General features: G+C 35.2%; 1 protein-coding gene across 3 annotated transcripts in view; it reads right to left on the reverse strand.

The window, feature by feature from the left end:
* RTN4 (reticulon 4) overlaps nucleotides 1–17337 on the reverse strand; it is a 71997-nt gene that overhangs the window by 53385 nt on the left and 1275 nt on the right. The gene's annotated exons all lie outside the window — the stretch shown is intronic.

Below are 17337 nucleotides of genomic sequence, written 5' to 3' on the forward strand. Positions count from 1 at the left end.
CAGTTATCTGCTGAATTATACCTGAAACTCTCAGATAAGGTCCTGTACCTTATGGTCCTCACTTAACTGTCTAAACTTATTTCAAAAATTTCTCACATGCCATCTATGTTAATCAAACATAAATAATTCTTCCCAACCAAACCCACACCTCCACCCCCTGCATATCTGAATGCTGACATCCATTAAAACACAAATTAACCATATTCAGCTTTACTTTCTTTTTAAAACTTATCCTTATTTCTGCTCATTTTCTATAACATTTCCAGTTATCTAAGCTCAGAGAATTAAGTAACTTATTCAGTCACATAGCTAGTTAATGACAAAGCTAGAAAATTATAATTAAACTGTGACTACAAACAGATATACATTTATTTCCTTATTACCCTCAGTAAAAAGAACAGAATCACTATACTTACGACAGTATGAAAGATGAACACCATTCATAAAACTTTTTCCAAATGAGCTATTCCTCTTTGTTAGCCCTGATGCTAGATTCATTTCCTTACCCAAGCTTAAATGTAGAGTGTAAATTTAGACTAAAGCTTCAAGGCTATATGCTTTGAATACTAATTATTTCCATCACACAAGGATCAGTTTCAAAATTAAAGTTCACAAAAGAGATTTATTTTTTAAGTCACTTTTTAAAAAAGTAAAAGGTGGGTGCCTGGGTGGTTCACTTGGTTGAGCGTCCAACTCTTGATTTTCAGCTCAAGTCATGATCCCAGGGTCATGGGACAGAGCCCAATGGCTCTGTGCTGAGTATGGGGCCTACTTACGATTCTCTCTCCCTCTGCCCCTCTCTGCCACTCACACTCTCTCTCTAAAGTAAAAATTTTTTAATTTAAAAAGTTTTTTTTGAATATTAAAAAGTAAAAGTGGTATGTCAGTTTTGAATTTATTACTGGTCAATTCAAAATATGCTATCACAATCTCACCAATGTTCACATACTCTTATACTAAATATTTTCTTTGACATGTTCATTTCAAAACCAGTTTTTCAGCCAAAAGTATAACTGGTCAGTCAATAAAAATCATAAGTAATTTATAAAGCACAGGAAATAAACTTCATTTTAAAGTCACAGAAAAAAACTTTTGCTAGGAGAATAATTATATCAGACTAACTTGTCTCATATGAACAACTATAAAATTGGGCAAAATATATGAAGCAACTATCATGAGACACTGGATAACATGAAGTACATGAACATGAAGGGTATAATTCCTGAGAAGAGGAAAGCATGCCAGATAATGCCCTGGTTTTCTACTTGAAGGCACTCTGTCTACAGCACATGGAAAAGGAGCCCAAGAATACTAACACTCTGGCCAAGCTGAGTTAACAGCTAAGCTGTCTGGAATTTGTGGGGCAAGGTAACATACAAAGGAAAACTTCATAGAAAAGGAGCTCCAGAAATCTGGATAGAGATTCCTTTTAAATCTCTGGTTGAACTATGCAACACATATACAGCACAAGACCTACCAAGGCCAAGCAGAGAATCTATGAAAGAGTTGTGAACTAAACGTATATTCTGGAGGTCAGACTCTGTACTGGAAGATATGATCGAAAGTTTTTGATAAGCCAGAGTGGAGAGATCTTGCTGAACACCCCAAGTATAAAAATGTGACCCGAGGAAAGGCACATCTTAAGAGGAGGATTACTTTAACCCTAAACTAAAGTTACTTGGTCTAGACTTAGACCATGAGTTAGCAAAATATGGCTCGTGGGCCAAAGTTATATTGGAAGACAGCCATGTCCATTTGTGTGATGTATCCTCTATGGCTCCTTTGGCATTGCAAGGGCAAACTTAAGTATTTAGGAAAGAACCTACGTGATGCACAAGCTTAAAATATTTACTGCTTTACCCTTAAAAAAAAAAAAAAGCCAAGCCCTGCTCTAAACCCTAACTTTAAAATCAAAGTTTGAAAAGGTCAAGATGATTTGCCAGCAAACTGACTTCCAGAACAACACTAACACCAAATCCATGGCAACCAGTGTAGAATAAAATATTACTGGACATGAAAAGAAAATATGAGCATAAGTAAGAGAAACAGCCAATATAAACAAAGAAATAATGTAAACATTGTATTCATAAGCACTAAAATGAAAATTACAATAGCTATTAAAATATTCCTATGTAGATACAGTAAAAGATGGACATAACAAGTGAATGGAGAGAGACTCCTGGAAGAGAAATATAGAAGAGAGAACCAAATGAAAATCCTAGGATTGAAAATTATATTAAGTGAAAGAAAAACCCACTAGATGGACTTAAAGCAGACTGGGCAGTGGAGAAGAAAAGATCAATAAGCTTGAAGAAAGAGCAACAGAACTATCCCAACTGAAGCACAGCATGGAAAAAAAAGAAAGGAAGAGTCTCAGTGACCTGCAAGACAATCAAGCAGTTAAAGTATATGTAATTGGAGTCCCTAAAGAAGGCAAAAGTGACTGAAGCAGAGGAAGGGAGGGAGGGAGGAACAAAGGGAAAGATATAAATGGCCTAAAATTTGACAACTGTGATGGAAAATACCAAATCCACAGATCCAAGAGGCTCAGTGAACCCTGGGTAGAATAAACCAGAAAGAAATACATTGTAGAGATCAAACTGTTGAAAACTAAAGATATAGAAAATCTTAAAAACAAAGGAAATAGGCAGAGAAACAGCAATAAGAATGACCTCAGCTGCCACTGGAAACAATGGAAGACGGAAGATAATATCTTTATATGATGACACATCTACCAACCTAGATTTACATACAATCATTATTCACTGACTGCTATTTGTCAGATTGTGTACTAAATTGATATTCCCCAGATCAATACTTAGCAGTGGTCATGTGCAGAGCAGCACAACATTCCAGTCATCTAAAACACGTTCCCAGGTAACGTCAAACAAGGCAACCGTATGCCTTCCTGTTTCAGCTCTCATACTACAAATACGTGTGCTTTCTGCAGTTAATTTAGTGTCATACACTAAATTTTTGTGATTTGTTTAAAATGGCCACTAAGAATAGTGCTTAAGTGCTAGCTAGTATTCTTAACCACAAGAAGGCCATGATGTACCTTACAGAGAAAACACGTGTGTTAGATGAGCTTCATTCAGGCATAAGTTATAGTTCTGTTGGCCTTGAGTTTAATGTTGATAAATCAACACTATATATTAACTAACATGTCTTTAAATAGAAACACACATGAAACAAAGACATATTCATCAGGTAACAATACTGTGACTAGAGGTTCACAGGAATCTAACCCTGTATTTTCCCTTGAGGCAATGATTCAGGATTTGCTAATTAAGTGTTTTCCTTGACTTTAGAGAACAGAACTACCATGAACAATAAGACTGACTGTATTCATCAAAAATATCCTTCAAAAATACAGATGAATAAAAGTATTATCAGATAAACAAAAGATGAAAACAAAAACTGAAAGAAATTATCACCAAGAGACCTGTACTACAATCAATGTTAAATGCAGTTCTTCACACTGAAGAAAAATGATACTAGATAGTAACCTGGATCTTCAGGAACAAATGAAGAAAAACAAAATTGGTAAATACCTGAGTAAACACAAACTATTCTCGTTCCATAATTTCTTCAAAGAAATGATGAATATCATAAAATGATAAATATATATTGTTATTCTCATTTCTTAATTTCTTTAAAGAATAATTGATTTCTGAAGCTCTAATTACTGTACGCAATATATGTGGAAGCAAAACATAGGACAATAAAAGGACAAAGAATGGAAGGAATATAGAAAAGTATAAAAGAACAAAAGCAGAAGAGACAAAGAGAAAATGAACATTTTTTTTAATTTTTAAATGTTTATTTATTTTTTGATAGAGACAAAGACAGAGCACAAGCAGGGGAGGGGCAGAGAGAGAGGGAGACACAGAATGCCAAGCAGGCTCCAGGCTCTAAGCTGTTAGCATAGAGCTTGACACAGGGCTGGAACTCACAAACTGCTAGATCATAGCCTGGGCTCAACCAGGTGGCTCAACCAACTGAGTCACCCAAGCGCCCCAAGAAAATGAAGATTTAAATGAGCCATATGAATAATTACACTGAATGTAAATGGATCCAATTAGGAGGCAGAGGTTTTTAGACTAGATAAAAACCATACTTTGGCCCTTTACAGGACACACTTTAAATATAAAAACATAGGTGATTAAAAGTAAAAGAATGTAAAAGGATATATATATCATCCAAACATATACCCTACAAAATCTGAAGTGCCTAATGTTAATGTTGAGCAAAGCAGATTCTAAGACAGAGTATTACCTTGAGATTACCAGAGATAAAGAGGGGCATCAGTTAATGATAAACAAGTAAACAGACATAATACTAAATAGATACACCAACACTAAAGTGTATGGGAAATATATGAAGCAAAAACTAAAGAAAGACATAGACAAATCTACAAATTTTATTTTAAAATTTTAACATTCAAGTCTCACCTGACAGACTAGTCACGCATGCACATACACACACCAATCCAAGAATACAGATGATTTAGACAATACTATCAACGAACTAAACATAACTGACTTTTATAGAGCACTATAACCAACAACAGAATTCACAACCTTCTCAAGTACACATGGTACATTCACCAATTTAACCATTTCTGGGTCTATAAAACAAGTCTCAGTAAATTTCAAAGGACTGAAATCATGAAGTATATGTTCTCTGACCACATGAATTAAACTGAAATTACAATAAGACAAAAATATCTGGAAAATCCCCAAATGTATGAAAAGTAAACAACACAATTCTAAATAACACAGAAGAAACTAAAGATTTAATTTTAAATTGAATGATAATGGAAATTTGTGGGATATAGCTAAAGTAATGCTCAGAAATTCACAGCTCTAAACACTTTGAGAAAAAAGGGTTATATTCAAACTTTAAAGTTTCCACCTTAAGAAACTAGAGAAAGAAAACCAAGTTAAACCCAAATAAGTAGAAGAAAATAAATAATAAAAATAAGAGCAGAATCCTGTGATACAGAAAACAACCAAATAGAGAAAAATCGGTGAAACTAAAAGCTGGTTCCTTGAAAAGATGAAGATAATTGACAACCCCTAAAATGATCAAGAAAAAGAAAAGAAAAGCAAGTACTAAAAATAAAAGAATTATCACTAACGATGATAAAACCATAAACGATTATGAACAAGTTTATGCCAACAAATAAGACAACTTAAATGGGTGGACAAATTCCTTGATGTCCACTCATCAAGAGGAAAGAACAAATTCCTTGAAGGGTATACACTTCCAAAAGTGACACAAGCAGAAATAGAAAATCTGAATATCCCTATATCACTTAAATAGAGTATATTTACAATTTAAAACCTTCTCCATAAAGAAAACTCTAAGCCCAAATGGCTTCACTGCTAAACTGCTAAACTCAGTAAATATCTAAAGATGTTTATACAAATTCTTTCAATGTATAAAGAGCAAACACTTCCCAAAACATCTTCTATAATTATGCATTAGTACCAAAACTAAACAAGGATATTACAAGAAAATTAATTTACAAAAATTATTCGTATAAAACCTCTAAACAAAATTACAAAACACTGCTGAGAAATTATAAAGATCTTAACGGAGAGAAAGAGACATCATGTCCATGGATTGAAAGATTTAATGTTAAGTGTTAGGAAAGAGTACTCTATGCTTCCTGTGTTGCACATTTTATAAGCAGAAGGATTGGGTACTGAACACCTTTGCTCCTGACTATCTTTTCAAAGATGTTTATATACGGAACAATCCTGGAGACAGAGATATGTGTCTTCCTTTTGAGCACCAGGCATACTTATTACATCGTACAATTCAGTTTCCCTAAGTTCCTTTCCTTATTCAGCCCATGGCAAGAGTGTCACTTGGCACTCTCCAGTGTTGCTCTATAGGAAATGGGGAGTAGGAACGTGCACAAGAAAATGCTGAGATTCCAGCTATTTACATTGCTGAGTAATAAAGTCTTCTATCTCTGACCCAGGTATCTGTGTCTTCTGCCAGCATTCAAGAAACTACGGCAGACTATCCTGTTAGCTTGTTATAATGCTTCAAACCCTCAAATGTCAACTTTCCCCATATTGCTCTTTAGACTCAACGCAATACCAATCAAATTCCAAGCAGACATTTTGTAGACATGATCAAGCTGATTCTAAAATGTATATGCACATACAATAGACATAGAAAGGGCAAAACTATTTTGAAAATAAAAAGTAACACTTGGAGTAGGCACACTACTTGATTCTAAGACTACTTAAAGCTTGTAAAACTATACCAATCAAAACAGTCTAATACTGGCAAAAGGATAGGAAAAAATAAATCAACAGAACAAAACAGATGTATGTCTGGTCACTGATTTTCAACAAAGGTGCCAAAGCAATGAGAAAAGATAAATTCTTTCCAAAAGATAATCTGCCGGGGTAACTGGATATCTTTATGGAAAAATGAATGTGGATCTGTAACACTTCCACAGACAAACATTAATTCAAAATGTGTATTAGATTTAAACATAAAAGCTATTTGGGGCACTTGGGTAGCTCAGCTGGTTAAGCGTCCGACTTCCCCTCAGGTCATGATCTTACAGTTTGTCGGTTCTACACTGATGGCTCGAAGCCTGCTTGGGATTTTGTCTCTCCTTCTCTCTGCCCCTCACCTGCTTGTGCTTGTGCGCGCACGCTCTCTCTCTCTCCCCAAATAAATAAACTTAAAAAAATAAAAAAAAATTTTTTAATAAACATAAAAGCTAAAAGAAAGCTTCTAGAAAAAAACAGAATATTCACAACCTTGAAGTAGGCAAAGATGTTTTGGACAGCACACAGAAAGCACTAACCAGATAAAAACAGAGAGGGAGGCAGGGAAAACATAAGAGACTCTTAAATATAGAGAACAAACTGAGGGTTGTTGGAGGAGTGTTGCGTGGGAGGGATGGGCTAAATGGGTGATGGGCATTAAGGAAGGCACTTGTTGGTATGAGCATTGGGTGTTATATGTAAGTGATGAATCACTAAATTTTACTCCTGAAACTATTATTCTATATGTTAACTAACTTGAATTTAAGTAAAATCTTGGAAGGGAAAAAAAATTAAATGTATCTGTAATCTGCCAAAAAAAAAAAAAGCACTAACCATAAAAGAAAAAAAACTGATAAAAGACTTCTTCAAAATTAGAAAATTACACTCATCAAAAGAAACTATCAATAAAAATAACAGGAAACCATAAATAAAATTAACAAGCAAGCTACAGATTAGGAGAATATATTCACAATGCATACATCTGACAAAAGACTTATCCAGAGTATATAAAGAACTCCCTACAATAAATCAGAAAAAGACATTATTACAACGCTATGTAACAGCAAGCAAAAGACACATCACAAAAGAAAATATACAGGTAGCCAAGAGACATGTAAAAGTCGTCTCATTCATTAGTGATTTGGGAGATCTAAATTACCACCACAATGAGAAATCATTACATACCCACTAAAATGGCTAAAGTTAAAAAGACTGATATCAAATGTTGTTGAGAATGTGAAGCCACCAGAACTCTCGTATATTGCTGATGGAAGTGGAACCACTTTGGAGAACTGTTTGGCAATTTCTTATAAATATTTACTTAGCCCATAACTTAGCTGGTTACTCAGTTGGTTACTCAATTCTACTCTCTTTACCCAAGAGAAATGAAAACATATGTTCACAGAAAGGCCTGTATAAGAATGTTCATGGCATTCTTTTGTTCATAATAGCCAGAAGCTATAAATAATCCCTATGTCCATCAACAAGTGAATGAAAAATTAAACTGTGGTATACTCTTATCATGGAATACTACTTAGTGGTAAAAAGGAAATTACTGAGACCTGCAACATCAATGGTAAATCTTAAACACATACTTAATGCAAGTAATCATAGGAGAGTACATGCTGTATGATTCCATTCACATGATGCATTTTGCCTGTTACATAGCATCATATGAATAGGAACAAACAGGCAAAATTAATCTGTGGTGAAAGAAATCAGAACAGTGTTGTTGGGATTGGGGAGTTGGAAGAAGGACAGAACAAGAATTCAACTGAACTGACTACTAAGGGCCCAAGGGATCTTTTGGGGATGACGTAAATGTTCTACATCTTGACAGCAGTGAGTCAATGAGTGGACGCACTTGTCAGAACACAAAACTGTTAAAACTTAAGCTCTATGCATTTTATTGCATGTAAATTATATCTTAATAAAAAACACAAAGGGGTGCCTGGGTGGCTCAGTTAGCTAGGCCTCTGACTCTTGATTTCTGCTCAGGTCATGATCTCCTGGTTTGTGGGACCAAACCATGTGTCAGGCTCTGTGCTGACACTGTGGAGCCTACTTCAGATTCTCTCTCCCTCCTCTGCCCCTCTCCCGCTTACACATGCATGTTCTCTCTCAAAATAAATAAATAAGCATTTAAAAATAAAAAAATAAAATAACATTAAAATGAAAAAAAGTATATGAGCATTCTTCAACAAATAAATTTTGGAGAGACAGTGTACACAAACAAGGGACAGTCAATAAGACTTATAAAACAAATCAATCCATTTTATTATTTTTTTAATGTTTATTTTTGAGAGAGAGAGAGAGAGCGCGCGCACACGCACGCATAAGCAGGGGAGAGGCAGAGAGACACACAGAATCTGAAGGAGACTCCAGGCTCTGAGCTGTCAGCACATGGGGCTTGAACTCATGAGCCATGAAATCATGACCTGAGCCAAAGTCAGAAGCTTAATCGACTGAGCCACCTAGGCGCCTGAAATCAAACCATTTTAATATGTAGACCTTCTTCAGATTCTGATTTTTTTAAGTTTATTTATTTATTTTGAGGGACAGAGAGCAAGCAAGCACAAGCAAGGCAGAGAGAGAGTATCCCAAGCAGGCTCCCTGCTGCCAGTGAAGAGCCCAATGTGAAGTTTGAACCCATGAAACCATGAACCCATGAGAGATTATGCATGACCTGAGCTGAAATCAAGAGTCAGAGGCTTAAGCAGCTGAGCCACCCAGGTGCCCTTGGATTCTGATTTCTTAAAACACCGTGATAAAAACAAACAAACAAACAAACAAACAAACAAAAGACCATTTATGACATATAAACACTAGCTGGATATTTGAGGACATTAATTTTTGTTAAATATGTTGGGGAAACATTTGATTATTTAGTGTTGCGGTTATGTTTTGCAAAGTAGTTACAGTTTGCAAAATACATAATGAAATATTTATGAGGGTGTGGGATTGGTAGGATTGACCATGGGTCGATGGCTACTGGGGCTCAGTGACAGCTAATCAAGTTTCTTTCATTATTCTGTCTCTATGTTTGGAATTTTCCATACGAGAAGTATAATTTTTAAAATCCCTTCAAAAAAGAGATATGGCAATGTAAGTACACTAAAATTCTATATACTGAAGCAGTTTTAACCAGTTTTATCCACAACTCTTACAACAATTAAAATATGTATATTTGATTCTATCAATGCTAACTATAGCTCATGCTGAACATGTTTCACTAACAAAATTTTAGTAAGGTCAAAAGAAAGCTTGGTGGGATAAGAATGAGTAAATGAGAAAGCATGTTGGTAAAAGGTAGTTTTTCAGTCCTTGTTCAAAGTGATATCTTAAAGCCCAAATCCTTATAGCATATCTGTATTATGTAGTGTAGAACGGCCTATAAAACATTACATAATGAAATATATGATGTCCTAAGTTCTGATTTTCATAATTCACCTTATATAAGCAAAAGTACCTAAGTTTTCATCAAATTGTTTTGTATAAAAATTAAGATACCAGAATATCAGAACTTGATAGAATAGTAAGCCTTTCTATAATTTAAAAATGATGATTAGTTGAGACTGAGAAGTTTAATTTTTTTTTATTTTAATGTTTATTTATTCCTTAGAGAGAAAGAGGCAGAGCATGAGTTGGGGAGGGGCAGAGAGTGAGGGAGACAGACTCCGAAGCAGGCTCCAGGCTCCCAACGCGGGGCTCAAACTCACAAACTGTGAGATCATGACCTGAGCCGAAGCCAGAGGCTCAACCGACTGAGCCACCCAGGTGCCGCGAGACTGAGAAGTTTTAAAGGCATGGTTTAAGCATGTTTAACAACTTTCTTAGAACAAAGAAAAAGAAAATTTTTCAAAAGGAAATTCCCTTCTTTTCTGAGATCAAAGACACCAGTAACTTAAAAAAAATGTTTTTAATGCTTTAGGTTGCTTTACCTAGCACTGTCAAAACACTAATATAAGTAAATTTAATAATGGCACACCTTCCAACTACTCAAGTTTACAAGTCAATCTGTAAAACTGAAGAAAAAATATGCAGACTGACCTAGAACTCAATTAAGGTTTTTTCTCTTTTCACAAAAGCTGTTGACAAGTAGGTAAGTTTATGACTATCCCTACAGTACAATCACAAGGCTCCTCCAGTTTTAAGACAGCAGAAAATTCTTTACAACTAGGAACTTGTGTTTTTCCCTTAATCTGCTACCTAAGTACAACCTCTACTCATCTTTTTGTCCCCATATTTAGCCCGAAGCATTGCTTAAAAAAAAAAAAAAAAAGGAAAAGGAAAAGGAGTATGCTAATATTTTAACTAACGTTGAACTTCAAGGGAATACTAACATAACCAAACAACCGCTAAATTTGTTTGACTAACAAAACTTTATAAGCCTTCTTCACCTATGGTAACAATTCCATCAATGGGAAGAACAAACTATTAAAGAAATCATGTTTTTCCTTAAAACTAGAGGACCACTTAAGGCCCTCTCTAAATTTAAGAATTTAGAGACTGCTAAAACAATAGTCCAATATTTAGTAGCCATAGCTCTATACTACGAGAGTATAGAAAATGTTTCTCCCCTTCTCAAAACAAGGTTTTTTTTGTTTTTTGTTTTCTTTAGAAATAAAAAAGCAAGATTTCTTTCTTTACCTGTCTATCTATAATTAACTGAAAAGAGGGGTCCAAATATCTATATAACCCAGTATATCAAGTGTCTTATACTAAGCAGGCTAGAGTATTTAATAATTACTTTTTAAAGCCTGTATTTCACATAATTACAAACTAATTTTTAAAAATACAGGTTAAAAAAATACAGGTTAATAAAAACCGTGTTTGTAGAAAAATACATAATACTGGTCCAAAAAAATATCAATTTTCCCCTAAATTAATGATTAAATGTAATGTAGCCCCACTGTAATTTCAACAGAGGAAGAGGGAATTAAATAAACAAATTTTAAAGATCAGGTAAAAAGCAGATAGCCAGAAAAAATAATTCTGGAAAAGCCCTATCAGCTATCATTTCATTGGAAAGTTACAGCAATTAAAACAGTCTCATACCTATACATGAAAAGACAAAGAAATGGAAAAGAGGAAATATTTCACCGATAATACAAGTATATGACAAAAGTGGCATATCTAAATAGTAAAGATGGATGATTCAACAAATGGTGTTGGGACAAATGAGATATCATGTTGAAAAATAAAATTATATCACTACTTCACTTTCTACAAAATAAGTTACAGATAATGAAAGGATCAAATATTAAAATGAAATCATAAAAATCATGGAAGCACTAAGAAAAAACATGGGAGAAATTTTTACAATCTTAGAGAAGGCCTTTCTAAGAATTACATTAAACTCAATGACTCGTATGATTCAAAGGCATAAAAGACAATGATACTTAAATGTGATTACTTAAAATTTCTGCAAAAAATATACTAAAGGTCAAAATACAAACAACAAATCATGAAAAAAAGTTTTCAGGACACAACAAAATGCTAATTTCCTTACAATACATCAAGTGTTCCTACATCTGTAAGAACAAAAACCCAAAGAATAAGCAAAAGCTGTGATCAGAAAAAAGTTACTGGCACCTATGCCAAAAATACTCTGAAATGTAAATTAAAAAAAAGAAAATTTGCTAAACCATTCACTAGATTACCAATACACTGTGTTTATAAAGGCATAAGGAAAAAGGTACTTTAAACACATTATTGGTGGGAATAGAGGTTGCAGTAACTTTGCAATACAATTCAGCATTACTTATCAACATTTTAAATGCACATACCCTTTGAACCAGTAATTCTACTTGCATGAATTTATCCCACAATATATATATAACAGCATGTATTCCCAAAGAAATATATATAAGTGCATAGCAACATTATCTGTAACAAAGTTGAGAAACAACCTAATTAACTATCCATAAGAGACTGACTGAATAAAATATGGAACATCCATATACCTTGTATATGTAAATAAATGCTTTCATTCATATGATTTTTATTGAGAATATATTGTACTTCTAGGACTATACATCCATAATATCAGTTTACATCCATAATATCAGATCCATTCAACAAATCTCTGAGTGCCAACACCACATCTAATGCACTGTGATCAACAGTAAAGATATGTCACATAGTCTTTTTCCTCAAGAGAAAAATGTTCAGGGGCACCTGGGTGGCTCAGTCAGTTAAGCGTCCGACTTTGGCTGAAGTCATGATCTCACAGTTCCTGAGTTCAAGCCCCATATCTGGCTCTCTGCAGTCAGCACAGAGCCTGCTTGGAATCCTCTGTCTCCTTTTCCCTATGCCCCTCCCGTGCTCACTCTCTCTCAAAACTAAACAAACATTAAAAAAAAATATTTTAAAAAAGTTATATAGCCCCTTTCCTCAAGGAGCATATAGTCTGGCAAAGAATAGAAATAAGTAAACATACTATTACCATATACAGTATGATACATATATAGAATGTTATTAGAATACTTAAAAATAATCACCATTTAGAGGTGTCTGGGTGACTCAGTTAAGCCTTGGACTCTTGATTCAGCTCAGGTCATCATCTCAGAGTAAGACTGAGCCCCACACAGGACTCTGCACTAACAGCACAGAGCCTTCTTGGGATTCTCTCTCCCTCTCTCTTCATTCAGCTCAGGTCATGATCTCACAGTTGGTAAGACTGAGCTCCACACAGGACTCTGCACTGACAGCACAGAGCCTTCTTGGGATTCTCTCTCCCTCTCGCTCTGCCTCTCCTCGGCTCACATGCGCCAGGGTGCACTCTTCTCTCTCTCTCTCAAAATAAATAAATAAACTTTAGATCTACTTCTAAAAAAATAATAATAATCACCATTCCAAAAAACAAAAAAACCAACCACTTAAATGTAAAATTATTAACTCCTCCTTTAGAGTTTAAAAGAATGATGAAGCCATCAGTGTGAGAAGACCTCAGCATCAGTAAAGCTGCGTCCCACCATTTTTCATGCCTATGTCCTATACTAGCTAACCACAAAAGTCACATTTACCCATATAAACACTGATGAATTATGGTCTGCCCTTACAGTTCTCATTACTGGTGCTGCCACACCCAGAGGGACCTTCTAGGGTCTATATTTAGAAAAGGAACAAAAAGTATCAAAGAATATAGTATAAGAGTGATGTGTCTACAACACTGACTTCTACTTAATTAGAAGTTTCAGTAAAGGATCAAGAAATATCATCCACTTGGTACCTTTTCCTGGGCTAGCAAAGTACCTTTAAAATGTGCCATTTAATTTGGGGCCTTGTATCAGCAGTGTTTCAAATAAACTGCTTTTAGGGAGATTATGAAATAACTACATATAAAACAGAGCCAATTATTAGACAATAGATAATATACTTGCTCCTTTTTAGAAATATTTCATATAAGATAGCAAATCTTCTAAGTTTAGAGGGATATAGTGCTAAAATAGCATGTTTTTAAATACTACTACTCATACTGAGGTTATTTATCAAAGGTACAAAATATATTCATCATTTCATTTTAAAATGGTTTGAGGGAGTCTGCCAGTCACTAAAAACGATTTGACATTTGACGTGGAGCTTCCTATGAGCCAACCTAAAACGTAACTTAACTTATCCATAAGGAGCATACCACCGTTACCAACTTTTATTCCTAGTCCAAAATTAGAAATGGCTTAACAAGAGTAACTATTCCGAATCTGTAAATTCATCAGTTCTTTACCTTGATTCCAATTTCAAAGTAGGGTGGGGAATGGATAGGGCATGAGAGTTCCTTCTTTAGAGGCACCTGCTTCCTAGAAATGCGTATCACTGTTCAATTAGCCTTTGTATTAAGAACTAGTACTTAAGATTTAAACTATACATCACTCAAAATCTTTTAGCATTTCTACTATGTGCCCCTATGCCAATACACATGATCATATAATAAATGACTTCATAAAAGACTAGTAATTTTTAGTCCCAAGCCATAAACTATACTTATGAGCAATATTCAATTCTATATAAATGTCCACTGCAATTAACAAATTTGGACAGTCTCTGAAATTGATTTAGTAAGCCCCAACACTTTCTTTGTATTTACATCCCCTGCCTCCAAGCTCTATCAATTCTTCTCTCATAAAACCTTTTTTTAACCTAACTATAAAAATTGAGATTTGCAGCCAAAAAAATCCTACTTCTTAGAGTTTCTTATATTCTTCCCTTCTATTCCATTTTCACTGACTTAAGGTAGTAGTAAACTAGTTCAGGCTCTACTCACCTCTTTCAAAACACCTGCAAAAAAAAGCATTCTAAATAGTTCTGTTTTTCTTTCCAACCTAACTTGAGTACTGTCGTTAATTCACTTTTCTAACACCGCTTTAACAATGGCATGCCTCAGTTCAATAATCTCCAATGGCCTCACAATGCGTAAAGCAGTAATTCAGGACAAAAGAGAAAAATAATGAAAGAACTTTTACATTTTGGAAACAATAACAAAAACATTTTTTGTTTCATAATATAAATTACCAAAACCAAGAGCAACTGTGGATGGCAGAGCATGGATAAAAACAGGATAATAAAACCCCAATACCTTAATTTAGTATTCAATACCCCTCAGAATCCAGATCTACCGCGAGTTTTCAATCTTAATTAACACTGGTTTAGAACATGCCCAAAGGCCAGTGCAATGTCATTGTTAATGATGTTTACATTTCTCTCAATGCAATTTTTATGCAGCATTTCCCTGGAGTACCTTCAAAGCCCATTAACCAAGCACCTTTTCAACTTGAAGCCAAATGTTTCTCCATGGAAAATGGTCAAGTGAGAGGCTTCCATCTCATTTCATTACTGTACAATGGGGATGTTCCAAGAACAGTAAACAACAAAATTCAAAATTATTCAAAAATAATGTAAACAATGTTAAATGCACAAGTGTCAGGAGTCTGCCTAACTCAGTAAATATAACCCTCTTCCCATAGGGCTGGTCTGTTTTGAACCATGCTCTGCACATCTCTCACCTTGTCTTTACTCACATCAGTCCTCTTGGTTCCTCTAAATCTTCAAACTGTATTTTTGTTTCAAATCACAATATAATTATTAAAGAGTATATTTCTAAAATAATTTAAAAAAAAAAAACTTTTTACAATGGCCTATTAGACCCCAAATGAGCTAAGTGTAGCCCACCTCCCCACCCTCACGTTACACCACTCTCTCTCCAGCTTTTTTCATTAGTCTTACTAGACTTTCAAACACCCAAAGCTAATTCCTGCCTCAAGGCTTTTGCCTCCTTAAGGGTTGCTTGGAAATTTTTATCTGCAGCTTAAAATCTCACCTCCTCAGATAGGCCTTTCTCAGTGCCACACTACTTAAAAGGCACTCCCCCCCCACCACACCTCAGTAATTTTCCATGCCATCATCCAATTTATTTTCCTCGTAACACTTACCACTATTCTGAGTTTCTTATTTATGTGCTTATTATCTATACTCCCTGCATAGGGAGCATATGTGTCTTGTTCATTGCTATACCCTCATAGCCCAGAACAGAACCTGTCTCAGTTGAATGAATGAATAAACTGTTAAGAACCTGAGACTCACTAAAATGGTTTAACTATCCATGACTATAATCATGATGTTCAGCGGTTCACTAAGGCAACTAAAGTTTCTAAACAGGTATCATAAATACAGAATTAGGGAACCATATAAAGGTAAGAGTCCCTGAGTAGGCAATATCCTTTCTCCTTTGTCTTCCAAACTTAGTATTCCACAAGTCAAAATTCTGAGAATGCTGTCACCTCCTGAATCCCGAATGTTCAAAGATCAGAACCCTTCTCCTGTTTCCATATTGGAATACAAGATGACAAATTAGTATGCTTTTGTTAATCCTTAAACTGCCCATTTGCAAATTTACTACTTTATATTATTCTACCTCACTTTAGTTCTCTTAAATGTGTTTTTGACTCAGGAAAAGAAAAAATCGTGTTACTCCTCATCTTCTAATATCTTTAGTGTAATGATTATTGTTTTGATTAATGCTTTGGGGTGTGTCATCAAAATGTTATTCAGAAACATCACAAATGGCTTATTTTACTGCTGTGGAGAAACGAACTGAAAAATATATGTATTTTCTGTGTGATCTCAGATTCATTTTCTTCTTCTAGAAAACGAACTATTTCTAAAATCCGATAAAGCTATGAAGATTTCTCAGCAGGCAGTTAAACTACTTGATTCTTGCCCTTTTATGCATTAAGAAAGATCCTACTGCTGGTGGGACACTTTGTCCCCAAAGTAACAAGCTACATGTTGATAAACTAGTAACTTGTCTAATAAGATTTAACATCTCTAACAAACTTGATTTTTTTTCTCTTCCAAAATAAACAATTTCCCAAAATGAAAAGGGTAATAAAACAATGTTCCTTAAAAAAAAAATACAATCAGGTACTAAAGTGAATGAAAAGATTTGGAAACTATAAACTATGCAGATTTGTCTCTGTCGACCTAAAACATAGAACTTCTAATAGTATTTCTAACCACTACAAGAAAACATCTGTCTCAAAACATTGTATTAAAGGCTCCTGACAAATCTGCCACAAATTCAATTGGCCTATTCGCGGCAAAAAATCCACAGGTTTCCTCTTCTTTAAGAACGTCAACCATTTTGCCTTTTTCCTCTACGGATTCATTATAATGCATCAAGAGCCTAAACCACAGCAACAGCAATCCGTCTCATTCTGCAGCTAAGACCCTGGCAGAACTGCTCCCCTCGGGCCACAAATGCCCAGATCCCACTTCCCAGGCTCGGTTTAGCTAGGGAGTCGCCACATCACAACCCGGATAAACTGGGCGGTGCCAGGACTTTGCCAGAACTCTGGCCTTCCCAATTCTCCACGCGCCACACCACTGGAGGCGCTCTCCCGTCACTGCAGTTGGGTCAGTGTGGATGTTTTCCACTGGGCCAGCTCCCCACCAGCGCCAAGAATTGAGAGGGAGGGGGATGAGGTGCTAGGGGGCCACCCAAGCCAGGGAGGTGAGGAGGGGGTCCAAGGCTCAACGC

Source organism: Acinonyx jubatus, chromosome A3 (assembly GCF_027475565.1).
Source record: "Acinonyx jubatus isolate Ajub_Pintada_27869175 chromosome A3, VMU_Ajub_asm_v1.0, whole genome shotgun sequence".
Classification (NCBI taxonomy): Eukaryota; Metazoa; Chordata; class Mammalia; order Carnivora; family Felidae; genus Acinonyx; species Acinonyx jubatus.